At 44.5% G+C, this 22,090-nt stretch overlaps 3 pseudogenes; all 3 read right to left on the reverse strand.

The window, feature by feature from the left end:
* Positions 1-1,156: 1,156 nt before the first annotated feature.
* On the reverse strand, positions 1,157-12,024 carry LOC124651632 (annotated as a pseudogene).
* On the reverse strand, positions 2,072-5,558 carry LOC124655612 (annotated as a pseudogene).
* A 1,458-nt stretch (positions 12,025-13,482) lies between the features above and the next one.
* On the reverse strand, positions 13,483-18,490 carry LOC124651631 (annotated as a pseudogene).
* Between the last annotated feature and the right edge of the window lie 3,600 nt (positions 18,491-22,090).

Below are 22,090 nucleotides of genomic sequence, written 5' to 3' on the forward strand. Positions count from 1 at the left end.
TATAAGTGCGAGTTCATCACCAGCCACCGCGTGTGGATTGCTAAGATAGCTTCTTGAACAGTACCACTTGAGTGATGTCTAGCACCTTCTTTTTTTACTTCACATACCTCTTTTTTTACTTCACATAAGGAACAGAAGCCTGACGAAGAACATGCACACGTATTACGCAAGGCGATGGTGGTGACATCGATGGTGATGACATCAAAAAACAATCTCAGGTCCAATAGCACGGGAGAGGGTGCAAAATAAGACAGGATGAACAGAAGCATGAGTATTACAGCTGGGTAATTATAAACTACGAGAAAGCAAGCGGGAGAAAGATAAACAAGCAAGCCAAGGTGGTTGCTTTGCACTATGAATGTGGCCATAACATTTTTTTTCTCGAAAACGCAAAGGACCATTGCGTCTCATTCATTGAAAAGATAGAGTTGTTACAATCCTCCTAGGAGGTGGGTTACAAACATAAGGGTTCTAATGCACGTCCCATGTCGTTGGCAGGGCGTCTCGCAGGCCTAAAGTGCCAGCTTGTGCCCAGGCGATGCCTCCTCCTTGATTTTGGTCATAACGTAAGGATCGGAAATTTGTTTCTGACCGTACTAACCAGCATATTGACTTGAAGAAAAATATCAATTGTGTAATCGTGATCGGCAAGTGACATGTCTTGCATGCAGACGCAGAGTTATACTTGTTGCAGTGCCGAGCAGCACCGTCGGAATTTACAAGCGATGATAGTGCAAAATAAGACCTGGATGAACAGAAGTTATTAAAGTGGGTAATTATAAACAACGAGAAAGCAAGCGGGAGAAAGATACACAAGGAAGCGGACGTGGTTGCTTTGCACTGTGAATGCAGCCATAACTTAAGGATCAGGAGAAAAAAAATCTGAGCATACTAACCGGCAGATTGACTTGCAACAAAATATCCCATGTTCATTATTGCCATGCCTGCTAACACTTATGAAATAGGTTGCGGAATGGATTTCCTTAAAATTCCCTCGAATGCAGCTTTCGGCTTTATTTACTTGATGAGATAATTTAAAAATGTTACATCTAAAATATAAGAGATATTCACCTCTAGGTCCATCTGGTATCACCTTTGTCTTTAAATTTAGCATGCAGCCGCTCTATGCAAGCTGTAATGTAGTAATACGATCATTCCAAAAGTAAGGGGTGCTGGGACAGAACAAAGGCTACCAAGCAAGCCTGTCGAAGAAATTGAGAATTCTAGTTAGAAAAAGGTACACTTGCATTAGAATTGATTAATATAAAATATGTGTGCTTCGTTGACGGGGAAGCACAGGAATCATGAGTGGACTATGAATGAAATCATATTAATGAAGGAATAGAAGTTGGCTTTCCATGTACTAACCAACTGTTTATTGGAACGTCACTTCCGAAAAAGAAGCCTCACTTCAAAGGGTGCCGTAAGATTTGAGAAGTTAATATGAAGTAGAAATAGGGCAAAGAAGCCTCACTTCGGAAAAATAAAAGAAAAAACAGGTAGGCGACAAGTGTTACCTTGGGTTACGAGATAAATGCGGGTTCATTCTTTTGATTTTCTCAATTTGCTCGTCGATCTCAGTATTGCGACAATCTATACATAGGTTTCTCGGTGAAACAGGGAAACCCTCCTTGGGCATCGATTGGACTTTTAGACGGGAACATACATATAACTCTGTGAGAGAAGAAAGGCGATGCAACCCTTGAGGGAGGGACTGCAGACCCCAGCACCCGAAAAACTCTAGTTTACGGAGGGATGTGAGGAGCTGCGAGTGCTTTCTCTTGCTCTTCCGAGAAGCTTTCCACCCTCTCATCACACCAGAATTCAAGTCTGTGGAGGGACGGGGCAAGGAGGTTGCAAATAGGACCCACAAGCAACCCGGAGATGTCATCCACCGTAAGTTCCTCCAATCTAGAGATGTAACCTGCGAGGCAATAATTTGGTCCTTCCCACCTCGAGAGCGGATCTGCTGCTACGGTGTTGCTTGTTATGCATTTCCAATTTTTTGAGGTTTACTGCGGTGAGAGGATTGAATCCGTCCACTTGTTAAGTTACTTGCAATCTGTTAGAGTTAGGCGGTGAGGGTTTGAGAGCGAGCCATTGACTTCATGCTTGACTCATCCGAAACATCAAGTTCCCTCGGGGAAGCGAGGAAAGGATGGATGGTCCGAGCTCCAACTCCTGCTTCTCCCATGGGCCACCGAGAGAAGAGTTCACCACAACAGTATGTTTTTAGTGATTGGAGCGATGAGCTGTCCTCCTGAATTCCTCCTCCATTCTCCACAGGCACAAGAACCAGGCCCTTGCAGTCTCTAAAGCTAAGGTCCTGCAGTGAGCTGGATGAGGGGAACTGAATTACACATTCCTCATAGTCATCATCAGCGGAATGTGCATATATCTCCAACACAGAAAGAGCTGGGAAACAATTTAACACTTTTGATGCTGATTTGCTGGTAAGATGAGATACATTTAAACTGAGACTGTTAACTGAACGGAAGACAATACTGGCATCCAGCTCTTCAGGGAACAAACCACCGCATCTTCCAGCAGCTAGGTTTCTTAGAGTTGTAAGCTTTCCAATGTCTGTCAATGAAATGTGCGATGTACCTTCAATATTCATATCTTCCACTTTATCCAGATTGTGTAAAGCCAAAGCACCGCCATACCCATTAACACCCAATTTCTTTCCATCATAAGTCAATTCCTTTCCATTAATAACCAAATATGTCGGTGTGGAGGTGTGAGGCATGGAGGGCAGAGACATCTTGGGGCACTCCAAAACTTTAAGTGCGCGCAAATTGGTGCAAGATACCTCCGAGAAGGGCATCATACGGAGATTGGGACACATGACACATTCGATTATTTCAAGACTTGGAAAGGAATGGCAATTCGGTTCCACAACCCATTTTTCAAGTGCTTGGTAACTCCAGAAACCCAACTTTCTTCAAGCGCATAAAACATTTACCTGGTGCACCACCACAGCGAGGCCCAAACTGAAGCATTCCAGAAATTCTCTTCAATGTGAGTACCTTGAGATTTGGTAGCTTCCCAAAAGGTGGAAGGGTACTCCAAGATATGCCTTCTAACCAGAGAGTCTCTAACCAGATGGTAAGAGACAACCAACTAGGACCAATGGTACCACCAGGATTTGCAATTGTAAGTACTCTAAGATTAGAGTGTGGTTCAAGAGAATCAAGAATATCGAGTATCTATAGTTCGTCGATCTCTGTCCCAGAGTAATTTCAACTCCTTCAGATTCGTTTTCAACACCAATTTGGCTGCAGTAGCTTCCTCCTTGGTTGCCACGTGTTCAAGACCACGTATAATCAGCTCTTTTTCAAGATTTGTCAATGCCCCAAGTTCTGTCAGTTCAAATCCCATGCTCCCCTTTTTAACGCAGAATTCTCTTAGCCTCCGCAGATGCTTGATCTTTCCAACATTGCGAATATTGAGGTGGAGTTCCCTCCTAGCATGGAAATTATGTAAATTCTCAAGATGGCTAAAGTCTTCGAGGCAAATTAGAACTACCATACCAACGATCTAGGTCCAAGAATTTCAAGTGATAAAATCTTGATAGTGTACTAGGTAAACTCATTTTACTATCGTAGTGAGAACCCATTTTGAGATATTGGAGGTGGATAAGTTTTGAAAACCTATGTGGAAAAGATTCTGGAGAGTTCACTACTATAAATAGGACACGCGAGACTATTTATTTCCTTGAAGCTATCATTCAAGAGCTTCATGATTATATCTTCATATCCTCCGAAAATCATCAAAGTCCGATGATTACCAATGTCTATCCTACCCCTTAGTTTACACATTTCTTCCTCAAAATTTGCATCATATCTACCTTCTATGGTGATAGATAAGTGTCGAACAGTTGTGGGATAGCATCAGCTCTGAAATCTAAGTCACATATGTTGAGGCATTCTTGTGCGTAAACACTCCGACATAGCTCATGCATTAAATCATGCAATACATATTTGTTTCGACCATGATAATCAACTTCTTTCATAAGAAAACCATTGTCCACTAGTTCTTCCAAGTAATTCCTGTCAACTTGGTGAGTAGAGTCTGTGATGCCAACTGCAACAAAAAGGTGGTTCATTTCTGAATTGCCATAGCGATGATCTTCAGGGAAAAGGCCAAAATATGAGAAGCATTTTCTCAGATCAAATGGGAGATAATTGTAGCTAATTTTTAAACATGGCATGATATCATCATTGTTTTCCATACTTAGCCACTCATGCTTTTTAAGAACTCCATCCCAATGTTTCGAGAAAAGTCTCTCCGCAACATGATCTACCAACTGTTTTCGCTGCTAGCGGGAACCCTTTAGCTTATTTGCAATTTTTCTTGCAATATCGGCTAACTCATCTTCATACTTGCTCGAGGCCTGTGATCAGCAAATACATATGCTTCAAATAATGCGAAGAAGTCGGTGGACTTCAAACCTCGCGAGTTCAAGTGGATCAACTCGTTTTCACCATGCATGCTACCTTCGGAAATCGTGTTGTGACAAGTACCAAGCTTCCTTTGGTTTCCCCCTTAGTGAAGGGAGATAATAAGGTTTTCCACTGATCCTCGCTGTTGCATTTCCATATATCATCCAAGACAATTAGAAATCTCTTGGACTTGAGCCGATGCGCTATGGAAAGCTGAAGCTGGTCTAAATTGAGTGGTTCATTTGCAACGCCGCTGCTTCCTTCTTCTTGAGTTGCAAGTATGCAGCCAAGGATCTCCCTGGTGAGCTTGAGCACATCGAAATCGGTCGATACACATACCCAGACCCTGACTTCAAAGTGATTTTCAGCCCTAGTATCATTATACAGCCTTGCATCATTATAGAGGTGTTGGGTGAAAGTTGTCTTTCCAATACCACCTGGACCAACTATAGGAAGAACAGAAACAGTCTGTTTGCAGCCGATGATACGATTGACCGTTTCCTCAAAGGTGTCTCTCCTACCATACAGTGTATCTTGCATGATTGTGGATCCAATCTGAGGCCGGTATAGTAGGGCGACTGCCATGCTGCTGCTTGGGATACTGCTGAGCAAATCGGAGATGGAATCACACTGGGTCTGCATGTCCTGTAACACTGACTTGATCTTCCTGGACATGGTCACTGGCTGGAAATGTAAGGTATGAGAATCACTGTCATCTTGTGCAGATGAACAAGAAAAGCATGCGGCCCAGCTAGTGGCAGTGTGGCGGAGAACATTGCGACCATGGCGGAGAGAATTGGGCTGGGTGGTTGCGTTGCTGGTGCCGTGGAGCTTGTCATGGATCTGGAAGTAGTGGAGCTCATCCAGCAGGTCCTCCGCCTGGTCGGCGTTCCTGCTCAGCGCCGGCAGCAGGTCCTGCAGTCCAGGGTTGTGGCCGGCGTCGCTCACCTGGGCGTTGTGCAGCAGGCCTCGCGTGTGCGCGAGCTTGGCCTTGATCTGCTCGGAGTTGTGGCCGAGCTCGAGGCTGTCCACGTACGCCGCCACCGGGGCTGTGGAAAGCATCGTGAACACCTTGCCGAGGAGCGTGGCCGCCGGGCCGAGTGCCGCCGCCATCTGCACTCCGCCGGACGCCTCCAAGCTTGGTCAACGCCGCCTGTTCTTGGTGGTTCGACGCCGGTGGAAGCAGAGAGGAAGCTGCAACTCGGCGGATTGGGGATCGGGTGTGGACTGTGGAGTAGACCATTTCTATCAGACGCGGCAAAAGCAACAGTAAGAGCATCTCCACTCGTCCCCCGACTAGGCCTCCGAGGGACGTTTTTTCCATCCGGACGGCGTAATTCGGCCCAGTCGCGTTCCCAGTTCCTCGTTTTCGTCCGGATTTGGGCTTAAATTCATCCGGCGATCTCACGCCATCCCCGGCCCCCCGGGGAGCGCTCGGGGACTCCGGACGAAACAAAAGCGCGCGTAACGGCGAGGAAACTTCCCGCGCGTCTGGTGGCCCCAACTTGTCGACGAGAGACCACGATCGTCGTCCTCATCGTATCGTCTTCCGCGCGCTGTAAAAGCCTGCCGCCGGTCAGCATTCGCCGACCGCGTACCTTCCACGCGGCGAGTTAATGCCGTCGCCTCGGTATCACGCGCGCCTACCTCTATTTATCGCCCAAACTTTAAGTGTCAACTTGGGGCACTCCCAAACTTTAAGTGTCAACTTGGTGAGTAGAGTCCGTGATGCCAACCGCAACAAAAAGGTGGTTCATTTCTGAATTGCCAAACCGATAATCTTCAGGGAAAAGGCCAAAATATGAGAAGCATTTTCTCGGATCAAATGGAAGGTAATCGTAGCTAATTTTTAAACATGGCATGATATCATCATTGTTTTCCAGACTTAGCCACTCATGCTTTTATTCTTTCATAAGAACATATTTTTAAATATGAGAAGCAAATTTTGGTGCTAAAAATAGGCCTTATTGTGAGATATATTTTGTCATTTTCACATCGACCGGAAAAAATATTGGGTTTTTGTGAAACTATTCGTAGGCACATAGATTTCGAGATGTACATGTGATATTTTTATTATTGAACAGTACCACTTGAGTGATGTCTAGCACCTTCTTTTTTACTTCACATACCTCTTTTTTTACTTCACATAAGGAACGAAGCCCGACGAAGAACATGCACACGTATTACGCAAGGCGATGGTGGTGACATCGATGGTGATGACATCAAAAAACAATCTCAGGTCCAATAGCACAGGAGAGGGTGCAAAATAAGACAGGATGAACGAAGCATGAGTATTACACTCGGGTAATTATAAACTACAGTAAAGCAAGCGGGAGAAAGATAAACAAGCAAGCCAAGGTGGTTGCTTTGCACTATGAATGTGGCCATAACATTTTTTTTTTCTCGAAAACGCAAAGGACCATTGCGTCTCATTCATTGAAAAGATAGAGTTGTTACAATCCTCCTAGGAGGTGGGTTACAAACATAAGGGTTCTAATGCACGTCCCATGTCGTTGGCAGGGCGTCTCGCAGGCCTAAAGTGCCAGCTTGTGCCCGATGCGATGCCTCCTCCTTGATTTTGGTCATAACGTAAGGATCGGAAATTTGTTTCTGACCGTACTAACCAGCATATTGACTTGAAGAAAAATATCAATTGTGTAATCGTGATCGGCAAGTGACATGTCTTGCATGCAGACGCAGAGTTATACTGTTGCGAGTGCCGAGCAGCACCTGTCAGAATTTACAAGCGATGATAGTGCAAAATAAGACTCGGATGAACAGAAGTTATTAAAGTGGGTAATTATAAACAACGGAAAGCAAGCGGGAGAAAGATACACAAGGAAGCGGACGTGGTTGCTTTGCACTCGTGAATGCAGCCATAACTTAAGGATCGTGGAGAAAAAAAATCTGAGCATACTAACCGGCAGATTGACTTGCAACAAAATATCCCATGTTCATTATTGCCATGCCTCGCTAACACTTATGAAATAGGTTGCGGAATGGATTTCCTTAAAATTCCCTCGAATGCAGCTTTCGGCTTTATTTACTTGATGAGATAATTTAAAAATGTTACATCTAAAATATAAGAGATATTCACCTCTAGGTCCATCTGGTATCACCTTTGTCTTTAAATTTAGCATGCAGCCGCTCTATGCAAGCTGTAATGTAGTAATACAGTCATTCCAAAAGTAAGGGGGTCTGGGACGTAACAAAGGCTACCAAGCAAGCCTGTCGAAGAAATTGAGAATTCTAGTTAGAAAAAGGTACACTGCATTAGAATTGATTAATATAAAATATGTGTGCTTCTGTTGACAGGGAAGCACAGGAATCATGAGTGGACTATGAATGAAATCATATTAATGAAGGAATAGAAGTTGGCTTTCCATGTACTAACCAGCTGTTTATTGGAACGTCACTTCCGAAAAAGAAGCCTCACTTCAAAGGGTCTCAGTAAGATTTGAGAAGTTAATATGAAGTAGAAATAGGGCAAAGAAGCCTCACTTCGGAAAAATAAAAGAAAAAACAGGTAGGCGACAAGTGTTACCTTGGGTTACAGATAAATCTGGGTTCATTCTTTTGATTTTCTCAATTTGCTCGTCGATCTCAGCGCTGCGACAATCTATACATAGGTTTCTCAGTGAAACAGGGAAACCCTCCTTGGGCATCGATTGGACTTTTAGACAGGAACATACATATAACTCTGTGAGAGAAGAAAGGCGATGCAACCCTTGAGGGAGGGACTGCAGACCCCAGCACCCGAAAAACTCTAGTTTCTGGAGGGATGTGAGGAGCTGCGAGTGCTTTCTCTTGCTCTTCCGAGAAGCTTTCCACCCTCTCATCACACCAGAATTCAAGTCTCGTGGAGGGACGGGGCAAGGAGGTTGCAAATAGGACCCACAAGCAACCCAGAGATGTCATCCACCGTAAGTTCCTCCAATCTAGAGATGTAACCTGCAGGCAATAATTTGGTCCTTCCCACCTCTGAGAGCAGATCTGCTGCTACGGTGTTGCTGTTATGCATTTCCAATTTTTTGAGGTTTACTGCGGTGAGAGGATTGAATCCGTCCACTGTTAAGTTACTGCAATCTGTTAGAGTTAGACTGGTGAGGGTTTGAGAGCAGAGCCATTGACTTCATGCTTGACTCATCCGAAACATCAAGTTCCCTCAGGGAAGCAGGGAAAGGATGGATGGTCTGAGCTCCAACTCCTGCTTCTCCCATGGGCCACCGAGAGAAGAGTTCACCACAACAGTATGTTTTTAGTGATTGGAGCGATGAGCTGTCCTCCTGAATTCCTCCTCCATTCTCCACAGGCACAAGAACCAGGCCCTTGCGGTCTCTAAAGCTAAGGTCCTGCAGGTGAGCTGGATGAGGGAACTGAATTACACATTCCTCATAGTCATCATCAGCGGAATGTGCATATATCTCCAACACAGAAAGAGATGGGAAACAATTTAACACTTTTGATGCTGATTTGCTGGTAAGATGAGATACATTTAAACTGAGACTGTTAACTGAACGGAAGACAATACTGGCATCCAGCTCTTCAGGGAACAAACCACCGCATCTTCCAGCAGCTAGGTTTCTTAGAGTTGTAAGCTTTCCAATGTCTGTCAATGAAATGTGCGATGTACCTTCAATATTCATATCTTCCACTTTATCCAGATTGTGTAAAGCCAAAGCACCGCCATACCCATTAACACCCAATTTCTTTCCATCATAAGTCAATTCCTTTCCATTAATAACCAAATATGTCAGTGTGGAGGTGTGAGGCATGGAGGGCAGAGACATCTTGGGGCACTCCAAAACTTTAAGTGCGCGCAAATTGGTGCAAGATACCTCCGAGAAGGGCATCATACGGAGATTGGGACACATGACACATTCGATTATTTCAAGACTTGGAAAGGAATGGCAATTCGGTTCCACAACCCATTTTTCAAGTGCTGGTAACTCCAGAAACCCAACTTTCTTCAAGCGCATAAAACATTTACCTGGTGCACCACCACAGCGAGGCCCAAACTGAAGCATTCCAGAAATTCTCTTCAATGTGAGTACCTTGAGATTTGGTAGCTTCCCAAAAGGTGGAAGGGTACTCCAAGATATGCCTTCTAACCAGAGAGTCTCTAACCAGATGGTAAGAGACAACCAACTAGGACCAATGGTACCACCAGGATTTGCAATTGTAAGTACTCTAAGATTAGAGTGTGGTTCAAGAGAATCAAGAATATCAGTATCTATAGTTCGTCGATCTCTGTCCCAGAGTAATTTCAACTCCTTCAGATTCGTTTTCAACACCAATTTGGCTGCAGTAGCTTCCTCCTTGGTTGCCACGTGTTCAAGACCACGTATAATCAGCTCTTTTTCAAGATTTGTCAATGCCCCAAGTTCTGTCAGTTCAAATCCCATGCTCCCCTTTTTAACGCAGAATTCTCTTAGCCTCCGCAGATGCTTGATCTTTCCAACATTGCGAATATTGAGGTGGAGTTCCCTCCTAGCATGGAAATTATGTAAATTCTCAAGATGGCTAAAGTCTTCAGGCAAATTAGAACTACCATACCAACGATCTAGGTCCAAGAATTTCAAGTGATAAAATCTTGATAGTGTACTAGGTAAACTCATTTTACTATCGTAGTGAGAACCCATTTTGAGATATTGGAGGTGGATAAGTTTTGAAAACCTATGTGGAAAAGATTCTGGAGAGTTCACTACTATAAATAGGACACGCAGACTATTTATTTCCTTGAAGCTATCATTCAAGAGCTTCATGATTATATCTTCATATCCTCTGAAAATCATCAAAGTCCGCAGATTACCAATGTCTATCCTACCCCTTAGTTTACACATTTCTTCCTCAAAATTTGCATCATATCTACCTTCTATGGTGATAGATAAGTGTCGAACAGATTGTGGGATAGCATCAGCTCTGAAATCTAAGTCACATATGTTGAGGCATTCTTGTGCAGAAACACTCCGACATAGCTCATGCATTAAATCATGCAATACATATTTGTTTCGACCATGATAATCAACTTCTTTCATAAGAAAACCATTGTCCACTAGTTCTTCCAAGTAATTCCTGTCAACTTGGTGAGTAGAGTCTGTGATGCCAACTGCAACAAAAAGGTGGTTCATTTCTGAATTGCCATAGCGATGATCTTCAGGGAAAAGGCCAAAATATGAGAAGCATTTTCTCAGATCAAATGGGAGATAATCATAGCTAATTTTTAAACATGGCATGATATCATCATTGTTTTCCATACTTAGCCACTCATGCTTTTTAAGAACTCCATCCCAATGTTTCCGAGAAAAGTCTCTCCGCAACAGTCTACCAACTGTTTTCGCTGCTAGCGGGGAACCCTTTAGCTTATTTGCAATTTTTCTTGCAATATCAGCTAACTCATCTTCATACTGCTCAGGCCTGTGATCAGCAAATACATATGCTTCAAATAATGCGAAGAAGTCAGTGGACTTCAAACCTCGCAGTTCAAGTGGATCAACTGTTTTCACCATGCATGCTACCTTCGGAAATCGTGTTGTGACAAGTACCAAGCTTCCTTTGGTTTCCCCCTTAGTGAAGGGAGATAATAAGGTTTTCCACTGATCCTCGCTGTTGCATTTCCATATATCATCCAAGACAATTAGAAATCTCTTGGACTTGAGCCGATGCGCTATGGAAAGCTGAAGCTGGTCTAAATTGAGTGGTTCATTTGCAACGCCGCTGCTTCCTTCTTCTTGAGTTGCAAGTATGCAGCCAAGGATCTCCCTGGTGAGCTTGAGCACATCGAAATCGGTCGATACACATACCCAGACCCTGACTTCAAAGTGATTTTCAGCCCTAGTATCATTATACAGCCCTTGCATCATTATAGAGGTGTTGGGTGAAAGTTGTCTTTCCAATACCACCTGGACCAACTATAGGAAGAACGAAACGATCTGTTTGCGGCCGATGATACGATTGACCGTTTCCTCAAAGGTGTCTCTCCTACCATACAGTGTATCTTGCATGATTGTGGATCCAATCTGAGGCCGGTATAGTAGGGCGACTGCCATGCTGCTGCTTGGGATACTGCTGAGCAAATCGGAGATGGAATCACACTGGGTCTGCATGTCCCGTAACACCGACTTGATCTTCCCGGACATGGTCACCGGCTGGAAATGTAAGGTATGAGAATCACTCGTCATCTTGTGCGGATGAACAAGAAAAGCATGCGGCCCGGCTAGTGGCAGGTGTGGCGGAGAACATTGCGACCATGGCGGAGAGAATTGGGCTGGGTGGTTGCGTTGCCTGGTGCCGTGGAGCTTGTCATGGATCCGGAAGTAGTGGAGCTCATCCAGCAGGTCCTCCGCCCGGTCGGCGTTCTGCTCAGCGCCGGCGGCGAGTCCTGCAGTCCGGGGTTGTGGCCGGCGTCGCTCACCTGGGCGTTGTGCAGCAGGCCTCGCGTGTGCGCGAGCTTGGCCTTGATCTGCTCGGAGTTGTGGCCGAGCTCGAGGCTGTCCACGTACGCCGCCACCGGGGCTGTGGAAAGCATCGTGAACACCTTGCCGAGGAGCGTGGCCGCCGGGCCGAGTGCCGCCGCCATCTGCACTCCGCCGGACGCCTCCAAGCTTGGTCAACGCCGCCTGTTCTTGGTGGTTCGACGCCGGTGGAAGCAGAGAGGGAAGCTGCAACTCGGCGGATTGGGGATCGGGTGTGGACTGTGGAGTAGACCATTTCTATCAGACGCGGCAAAAGCAACAGTAAGAGCATCTCCACTCGTCCCCCGACTAGGCCTCCGAGGGACGTTTTTTCCATCCGGACGGCGTAATTCGGCCCGGCCGCGTTCCCAGTTCCTCGTTTTCGTCCGGATTTGGGCTTAAATTCATCCGGCGATCTCACGCCATCCCCGGCCCCCCGGGGAGCGCTCGGGGACTCCGGACGAAACAAAAGCGCGCGTAACGGCGAGGAAACTTCCCGCGCGTCTGGTGGCCCCAACTTGTCGACGAGAGACCACGATCGTCGTCCTCATCGTATCGTCTTCCGCGCGCTGTAAAAGCCTGCCGCCGGTCAGCATTCGCCGACCGCGTACCTTCCACGCGGCGAGTTAATGCCGTCGCCTCGGTATCACGCGCGCCTACCTCTATTTATCGCCCAAACTTTAAGTGTCAACTTGGGGCACTCCCAAACTTTAAGTGTCAACTTGGTGAGTAGAGTCTGTGATGCCAACTGCAACAAAAAGGTGGTTCATTTCTGAATTGCCAAACCGATAATCTTCAGGGAAAAGGCCAAAATATGAGAAGCATTTTCTCAGATCAAATGGAAGGTAATCGTAGCTAATTTTTAAACATGGCATGATATCATCATTGTTTTCCAGACTTAGCCACTCATGCTTTTATTCTTTCATAAGAACATATTTTTAAATATGAGAAGCAAATTTTGGTGCTAAAAATAGGCCTTATTGTGAGATATATTTTGTCATTTTCACATCGACCAGAAAAAATATTGGGTTTTTGTGAAACTATTCGTAGGCACATAGATTTCGAGATGTACATGTGATATTTTTATTATTGAACAGTACCACTTGAGTGATGTCTAGCACCTTCTTTTTTTACTTCACATACCTCTTTTTTTACTTCACATAAGGAACAGAAGCCTGACGAAGAACATGCACACGTATTACGCAAGGCGATGGTGGTGACATCGATGGTGATGACATCAAAAAACAATCTCAGGTCCAATAGCACAGGAGAGGGTGCAAAATAAGACAGGATGAACAGAAGCATGAGTATTACACTGGGTAATTATAAACTACAGAAAGCAAGCGGGAGAAAGATAAACAAGCAAGCCAAGGTGGTTGCTTTGCACTATGAATGTGGCCATAACATTTTTTTTTTCTCGAAAACGCAAAGGACCATTGCGTCTCATTCATTGAAAAGATAGAGTTGTTACAATCCTCCTAGGAGGTGGGTTACAAACATAAGGGTTCTAATGCACGTCCCATGTCGTTGGCAGGGTGTCTCGCAGGCCTAAAGTGCCAGCTTGTGCCCAGGCGATGCCTCCTCCTTGATTTTGGTCATAACGTAAGGATCGGAAATTTGTTTCTGACCGTACTAACCAGCATATTGACTTGAAGAAAAATATCAATTGTGTAATCGTGATCGGCAAGTGACATGTCTTGCATGCAGACGCAGAGTTATACTGTTGCAGTGCCAGGCAGCACTGTCAGAATTTACAAGCGATGATAGTGCAAAATAAGACTGGATGAACAGAAGTTATTAAAGTGGGTAATTATAAACAACAGAAAGCAAGCGGGAGAAAGATACACAAGGAAGCAGACGTGGTTGCTTTGCACTGTGAATGCAGCCATAACTTAAGGATCAGGAGAAAAAAAAATCTGAGCATACTAACCGGCAGATTGACTTGCAACAAAATATCCCATGTTCATTATTGCCATGCCTGCTAACACTTATGAAATAGGTTGCGGAATGGATTTCCTTAAAATTCCCTCGAATGCAGCTTTCGGCTTTATTTACTTGATGAGATAATTTAAAAATGTTACATCTAAAATATAAGAGATATTCACCTCTAGGTCCATCTGGTATCACCTTTGTCTTTAAATTTAGCATGCAGCCGCTCTATGCAAGCTGTAATGTAGTAATACAGTCATTCCAAAAGTAAGGGGGTCTGGGACAGAACAAAGGCTACCAAGCAAGCCTGTCGAAGAAATTGAGAATTCTAGTTAGAAAAAGGTACACTGCATTAGAATTGATTAATATAAAATATGTGTGCTTCTGTTGACAGGGAAGCACAGGAATCATGAGTGGACTATGAATGAAATCATATTAATGAAGGAATAGAAGTTGGCTTTCCATGTACTAACCAGCTGTTTATTGGAACGTCACTTCCGAAAAAGAAGCCTCACTTCAAAGGGTCTGTAAGATTTGAGAAGTTAATATGAAGTAGAAATAGGGCAAAGAAGCCTCACTTCGGAAAAATAAAAGAAAAAACAGGTAGGCGACAAGTGTTACCTTGGGTTACAGATAAATCTGGGTTCATTCTTTTGATTTTCTCAATTTGCTTGTCTATCTCAGCGCTGCGACAATCTATACATAGGTTTCTCAGTGAAACAGGGAAACCCTCCTTGGGCATCGATTGGACTTTTAGACAGGAACATACATATAACTCTGTGAGAGAAGAAAGGCGATGCAACCCTTGAGGGAGGGACTGCAGACCCCGAGCACCCGAAAAACTCTAGTTTCTGGAGGGATGTGAGGAGCTGCAGTGCTTTCTCTTGCTCTTCCGAGAAGCTTTCCACCCTCTCATCACACCAGAATTCAAGTCTGTGGAGGGACGGGGCAAGGAGGTTGCAAATAGGACCCACAAGCAACCCAGAGATGTCATCCACCGTAAGTTCCTCCAATCTAGAGATGTAACCTGCAGGCAATAATTTGGTCCTTACCACCTCTGAGAGCAGATCTGCTGCTACGGTGTTGCTGTTATGCATTTCCAATTTTTTGAGGTTTACTGCGGTGAGAGGATTGAATCCGTCCACTGTTAAGTTACTGCAATCTGTTAGAGTTAGACTGGTGAGAGACGTAAGGTTTGAGAGCAGAGCCATTGACTTCATGCTTGACTCGTCCGAAACATCAAGTTCCCTCAGGGAAGCAGGGAAAGGATGGATGGTCTGAGCTCCAACTCCTGCTTCTCCCATGGGCCACCGAGAGAAGAGTTCACCACAACAGTATGTTTTTAGTGATTGGAGCGATGAGCTGTCCTCCTGAATTCCTCCTCCATTCTCCACAGGCACAAGAACCAGGCCCTTGCAGTCTCTAAAGCTAAGGTCCTGCAGTGAGCTGGATGAGGGGAACTGCATTACACATTCCTCATAGTCATCATCAGCGGAATGTGCATATATCTCCAACACAGAAAGAGATGGGAAACAATTTAACACTTTTGATGCTGATTTGCTGGTAAGATGAGATACATTTAAACTGAGACTGTTAACTGAACGGAAGACAATACTGGCATTCAGCTCTTCAGGGAACAAACCACCGCATCTTCCGGCAGCTAGGTTTCTTAGAGTTGTAAGCTTTCCAATGTCTGTCAATGAAATGTGCGATGTACCTTCAATAGTCATATCTTCCACTTTATCCAGATTGTGTAAGGCCAAAGCACCGCCATACCCATTAACACCCAATTTCTTTCCATCATAAGTCAATTCCTTTCCATTAATAACCAAATATGTCAGTGTGGAGGTGTGAGGCATGGAGGGCAGAGACATCTTGGGGCACCCGGAAACTTTAAATGTGCGCAAATTGGTGCAAGATACCTCCGAGAAGGGCATCATACGGAGATTGGGACACATGACACATTCGATTATTTCAAGACTTGGAAAGGAATGGCAATTCGGTTCCACAACCCATTTGACAAGTGGTAACTCCAGAAACCCAACTTTCTTCAAGCGCATAAAACATTTACCTGGTGCGCCACCACAGCGAGGCCCAAACTGAAGCATTCCAGAAATTCTCTTCAATGTGAGTACCTTGAGATTTGGTAGCTTCCCAAAAGGTGGAAGGGTGCTCCAAGATGTGCCTTCTACCCAGAGAGTCTCTAACCAGATGGCAAGAGACAACCAACTAGGACCAATGGTACCACCAGGATTTACAATTGTAAGTACTCTAAGATTAGAGTGTGGTTGAAGAGAATCAAGAATATCAGTATGTATAGTTCGTCGATCTCTATCCCAGAGTAATCTAAGCTCCTTCAGATTCATTTTCAACACCAATTTGGCTGCAGTAGCTTCCTCCTTAGTTCCCACGTGTTCAAGACCATGTATAATCAGCCCTTTTTCAAGCTTTGTCAATGCCCCAAGTTGTGTCAGTTCAAATCCCATGCTCTCCTTTTTAACGTGGAATCTTTTTAGCCTCCGCAGATGCTTGATCTTTCCAACATTGCGAATATTGGAGTGGAGTTGTTCACCATGGAAATCATGTAAATTCTCAAGATGGCTAAAGTCTTCAGGCAAATTAGAACTACCATGCCAATCATCTAGGTCCAAGAATTTCAAGTGATAAAATCTTGATAGTGTACTAGGTAGACAGAATTCAGTCTCAGAGTAAGGTGAACTAATTTTGAGATATTGGAGGTGGATAAGTTTTGAAAACCTATGTGGAAAAGTTTCTGGAGAGTTCACTATTATAAATAGGACACGTAGACTATTTATTTCCTTGAAACAATCGTTCAAGAGCTTCATGATTATGTCTCCATATCCTCTGAAAATCATCAAAGTCCGCAGATTACCAATGTCTATCCTACCCCTTAGTTTACACATCTCTTCCTCAAAATTTTCATCATATCTATCTTCTATGGTGATAGATAAGTGTCGAACAGATTGTGGGATGGCATCAGCTCTGAAATCTAAGTCACATATGTTGAGGCATTCTTGTGCAGAAACACTCCGACATAGCTGATGCATTAAATCATGCAATACATATTTGTTTCGACCACGATAATCAACTTCTTTCATAAGAAAACCATTGTCCACTAGTTCTTCCAAGTAATTCCTGTCAACTTGGTGAGTAGAGTCTGTGATGCCAACTGCAACAAAAAGGTGGTTCATTTCTGAATTGCCATAGCGATGATCTTCAGGGAAAAGGCCAAAATATGAGAAGCATTTTCTCAGATCAAATGGGAGGTAATCGTAGCTAATTTTTAAACATGGCATGATATCATCATTGTTTTCCATACTTAGCCACTCATGCTTTTTAAGAACTCCATCCCAATGTTTCCGAGAAAAGTCTCTCCGCAATGAGTCTACCAACTCGTTTTCGCTGCTAGCTGGGAACCCTTTAGCTTATTTGCAATTTTTCTTGCAATATCAGCCTAACTCATCTTCATACTCGCTCGGGCTTGTGATCAGCAAATACATATGCTTCAAATAATTCTAAGAAGTCAGTGAATTTCAAACCTCGCAGTTCAAGTGGATCAACTGTTTTCACCATGCATGCTACCTTGGGGAATCGAGTTGTGACAAGTACCATGCTTCCTTTGGTTTCCCCCTTTGTGAAGGGAGCTAATAAGGTTTTCCACTGATTCTCTTCATCACATTTCCATATATCATCCAAGACAACTAGAAATCTCCTGGACTTGAGACGACGCGCTATGGATAACTGAAGCTGGTCTAAATTGAGTGTTTCATTTGCAGCACCGCTGCTTCCTTCTTCTTGAGTTGCAAGTATGCAGCCAAGGATCTCCCTGGTGAGCTTGAGCACATCAAAATCGGTCGATACACATATCCAGACCCTGACTTCAAAGTGGTTTTCAGCCCTTGCATCATTATAGAGGTGTTGGGTGAAAGTTGTCTTTCCAATACCCCCTGGACCAACTATAGGAAGAACAGAAACGGTCTGTTTGCAGCTGACGATACGATTGACCGTTTCCTCAAACGTGTCTCTCCTACCATACAGTGTGTCTTGCATAATTGTGGATCCAATCTGAGGCCGGTGTAGTAGGGCGACTGCCATGCTGCTGCTTGGGATACTGCTGAGCAAATCGGAGATGGAATCACACTGGGTCTGCATGTCCTGTAACACTGACTTGATCTTCCTGGACATGGTCACTGGCTGGAAATGTAAGGTATGAGCATCATTGGCACTAGCAGAATCACTGTCATCTTGTGCAGACGAACAAGAAAAGCACGCGGCCCAGCCAGTGGCAGTGTGGCGGAGAGCATTGCGACCATGGCGGAGAGAATTGGGCTGGGTGGTTGCGTTGCTGGTGCCGTGGAGCTTGTCATGGATCTGGAAGTAGTGGAGCTCATCCAGCAGGTCCTCCGCCTGGTCGGCGTTCCGCTCGGCGCCGGCGGCGAGTCCTCGCAGTCCGGGGTTGTGGCCGGCGTCGCTCACCTGGGCGTTGTGCAGCAGGCCTTGCGTGTGCGCGAGCTTGGCCTTGATCTGCTCGGAGTTGTGGCCGAGCTCGAGGCTGTCCACGTACGCCGCCACCGGGGCTGCGGAAAGCGTCGTGAACACCTTGCCGAGGAGCGTGGCCGCCGGGCCGAGTGCCGCCGCCATCTGCACTCCGCCGGACGCCTCCAAGCTCGGTCAACGGCGCCTGTTCTTGGTGGTTCGACGCCGGTGGAAGCAGAGAGGGAAGCTGCAGCTGTGCGGATTGGGGATGGCTTGGTGTGGACTGTGGAGTAGACCACTTCTATCAGACGCGGCAAAAGCAACAGTAAACGTAAACGCGTATGTGGGCCTTTTGCGGGTTTGAAGTATGGACGTTTCTACACGGTGCCCTAGCACCGGATAGGCTACCAGGGTGCCCCCCCTGTCCGGACGGAATCTTTCCGAAAATAGAAAGTGGGCCCCCCCATTCGCTTTCCCCTGTCCCCAGCATTAAATGCACCGCAACGGACAAAAACAGACCGGATCAACGACCGGTCAATAAAGAACAGACGAACACGTGAAATAAAATCCCATCTTCCTTCGTCCCGTAACCAACCCTACATCGTCTTCCTCCTCCAGCCGCCGGGAGCCAAGAACTCCATGGTTGTACAGCGAGAGGTCGAAAACAGGACAAAAAACAACGGAAAAATACATCCGTAGATCGGGAGGGAGAAGCCCGTACAGGACAAGACCAGAGCTTAACACCATCTTCTACCTCCGGAAGCTCTTCTACCTGCAGGTACCAGTTCTTCCAAAACTAGCTGCTTTTCTACATCCGAATCTGACATCCAAAAGCAGTAGCTCTTCCAAAACTAACATCCAAAACTAGTAGCTTTTCTACTTGTTGTTACTGGGTAACATGCAAACATGTAGTTTTTCCAGATCTAGAATTGAAATCACTGTTTTTTGTACAAAAACTAGTAGCTTTTCTACTTGTTGTTACTCGGGTAACATCCAAAACTACGGATTCGAAATCCAAATTCTTCTTTTTGTACTTGTTCTTACTTGGGTAACATGCAAACCAGAAGGGTTCCAAGATTTGTCTTGAAATAGCTGATGTTTGCAGTAGCATGTATAATATAAAGCACAGGTTGTAGAAAAATAAACAATTGAAGAACTATGTCAAACTGTGAGCAAGTTTTCCTACATTCTAGCACTGGAAAATCATATGGCAGTACATTACCTAGTAAGATCAGTATAATCAATTCCAAAATAGCATGTAAAAAAAAGCTTTGTCATGCTTTGATGCAAAACTGAATAGAGTGGATCACCAAATGCAAGTTTTCACCAGATGCATTAGTACTTTCTCATGCTCAGTCATCTGCAGGTCCATCAGCAATGATGATCCAAGCATGTAATTTTCAGGACATTGTATAGAAAACGATGCACAAAAATAACTACGCATGTAAGAACTAGTGATATAGAATGTCATGATGATGGAGCACTGCCTTCTTGCAGTAGCATCTAAGTAAGGCAAACTACGTTACGTACTAGGTAGAGAATATACAGCGAGCAACATGATCTTTACAGCTTCAAGCTTCGGATGCAAGCATCGAAGCATGTTTCACCTTGGTTCTAACACTTGTGCTTTAGCTTCTTGCATATAACTCGTAAGAACATCAAGTAGGAAAGATTATGTTAGAATGCATGCAGTTTTGTAAGGTTCAGCTATACAAATTTTATTTCTTGAATAAGTACATATTAAATTTGACACTATGTTCAGCAATTTACATGCCCCTCTTTGTTTTTTAATTTTACAAGTGTGTTTCTTCCTTACAGATATGGATGATCGTCGTGTACTTGATCTGAATGAAGTAGCAATTGAGGCTTTGAGTGATTCAGAAAATTTGGAAAAGGGTGGTTTATCCGGCAGTAATGCAAGGATGACAAGCAGCGGTGATGTAAGAAAAGAAGCGGATGGTAGTAAGCATGCAAGCGGTAGCAACACAAATGTATCTCGCGATACGAAGCTGTAATCGGACAAACACCGTCGATCGATGACTCGGAAGGTGGTGGTGATGATGATGACGAAGAAGTCCAGTCAACACCATGCGATCAAACTAACATCCGGACACCTTACCCGGGCATGATGTTTGAATCATGGGACGAGGCGAAGTTGCACTACAACGGATATGCTCATCAAGTTGGTTTTTCCATCAAGTGTAGTACATCGAAGAACTCGACCATTGATGGACGAAGGACAAGCAGCTTTTTGTTTGCAACAAGAGTGGGAAAAATGAAGATATAAATCAACTAGATGTACCTCCGAGTTAGGCAAAGGAACCGGAGCATCACTAAGAAAACAGAATGCAAGGCTCGTATGAGAGTAAGAAGGAAAGGGAAGAAGTGGCATGTAACATACTTCATTGAGGAGCACAATCACAAATTAATAAAGAAATTCTCGTTGAAGAAGTACTTAAGGTCTCATAAAGGAATTCCTAAGGAGGAAAAGGATTTTGTAAGACTATTGCATAAGGTCGGTCTCTCGACAGGAAGGATCATGCGGATTATGGCAGAAGTATATGGAGGTCTGGCCAATGTTCCGTACGACGGTAAAGATGTGAGCAACTTAATGTCTAACATAGATAACGAGCACTCACATAAAGACATGTCGCCGTCGTTAGCTCACTTTGCGAGGATTAAGAAGGATGATCCTGATTTCTACTTCAACTTACATAATGATCATGCGGACAAGGTTGACCGCATATTCGGGTGGATGGAGCTGCTATAGCTGCATACAAAAACTATAGCGACCGCTTGTCATTTGACACTACCTACATGACCAATATGTATGGCATGCCCTTTGCCCCATTCGTTGGTATCAACGGATATGGTCAAACTATACAACTAGGCTGCGGTTTCCTTCGAACGAGAATGTTGAGAGTTTTGTATGGCTTTTTGAGGAGTTTCTTGAAGCTATGGGTGGCGTCCAACCGCAGAACATCATAACTGATCAAGATGCAGCCATGCGAACTGCTATTCTGGAAACATTTCCTGATTGTTGTCACAAGAACTGTAGGTGGCACATTATGCAGAATGCGCAACTCGTACTTGGTAATTTCATGTCTAAGCATGAGGATCTAAGGAATGAATTGAATGAAATTATTGACTACAGCATGTCGGCTTGAGGAATTTGAAGGTAGGTGGGCAGATATGATAGCCAAACACAATGTTGCGGACAACACGCATTTGAGTGACCTTTATCGTATCGGACGTACATTTGTCCCTCGCCTACTTTATGGACCGGTTCTTCCCGTTCCTACGGACTACCGCTCGCGAGTGAGGGTTTCAATGCTGTTTTGAAAAGGTACATTGACCCGCACAATAGCCTCGCACAATTTCTTTGAACAAGTACTTGAAGTTGCGGGAAAAAATTGATGTATCGTGAGGACTCTGTTGAGTTTAAGGATGAAGATAAAACTGTTAGGGTCTGGGGAGATTTCCCTCTGGAAGAGCAAGCTTTGAATGTTTATACACGACCAATATACTTACGTTTCCGTGCTGAGATTCGGAAAGTGACATCCTACAATGTACAACAGCTTGATGCAGAAAAATTTGATGTTGTTCCAATTAAGCCTTCGACTCTTTGGTTATGGGCGGAAAAGGTACGGGGTTGACGCTGATTTGGCGACGGATACTTACAGCTTGTGAGTGCCTGCAAGTTTAGTAGGGATGGGCTGTTGTGCTGCCATATAATGAGAGTTATGGTACAATTGGGTGTAATTG

Source organism: Lolium rigidum, chromosome 5 (genome assembly GCF_022539505.1).
Source record: "Lolium rigidum isolate FL_2022 chromosome 5, APGP_CSIRO_Lrig_0.1, whole genome shotgun sequence".
NCBI classification, from domain to species: domain Eukaryota; kingdom Viridiplantae; phylum Streptophyta; class Magnoliopsida; order Poales; family Poaceae; genus Lolium; species Lolium rigidum.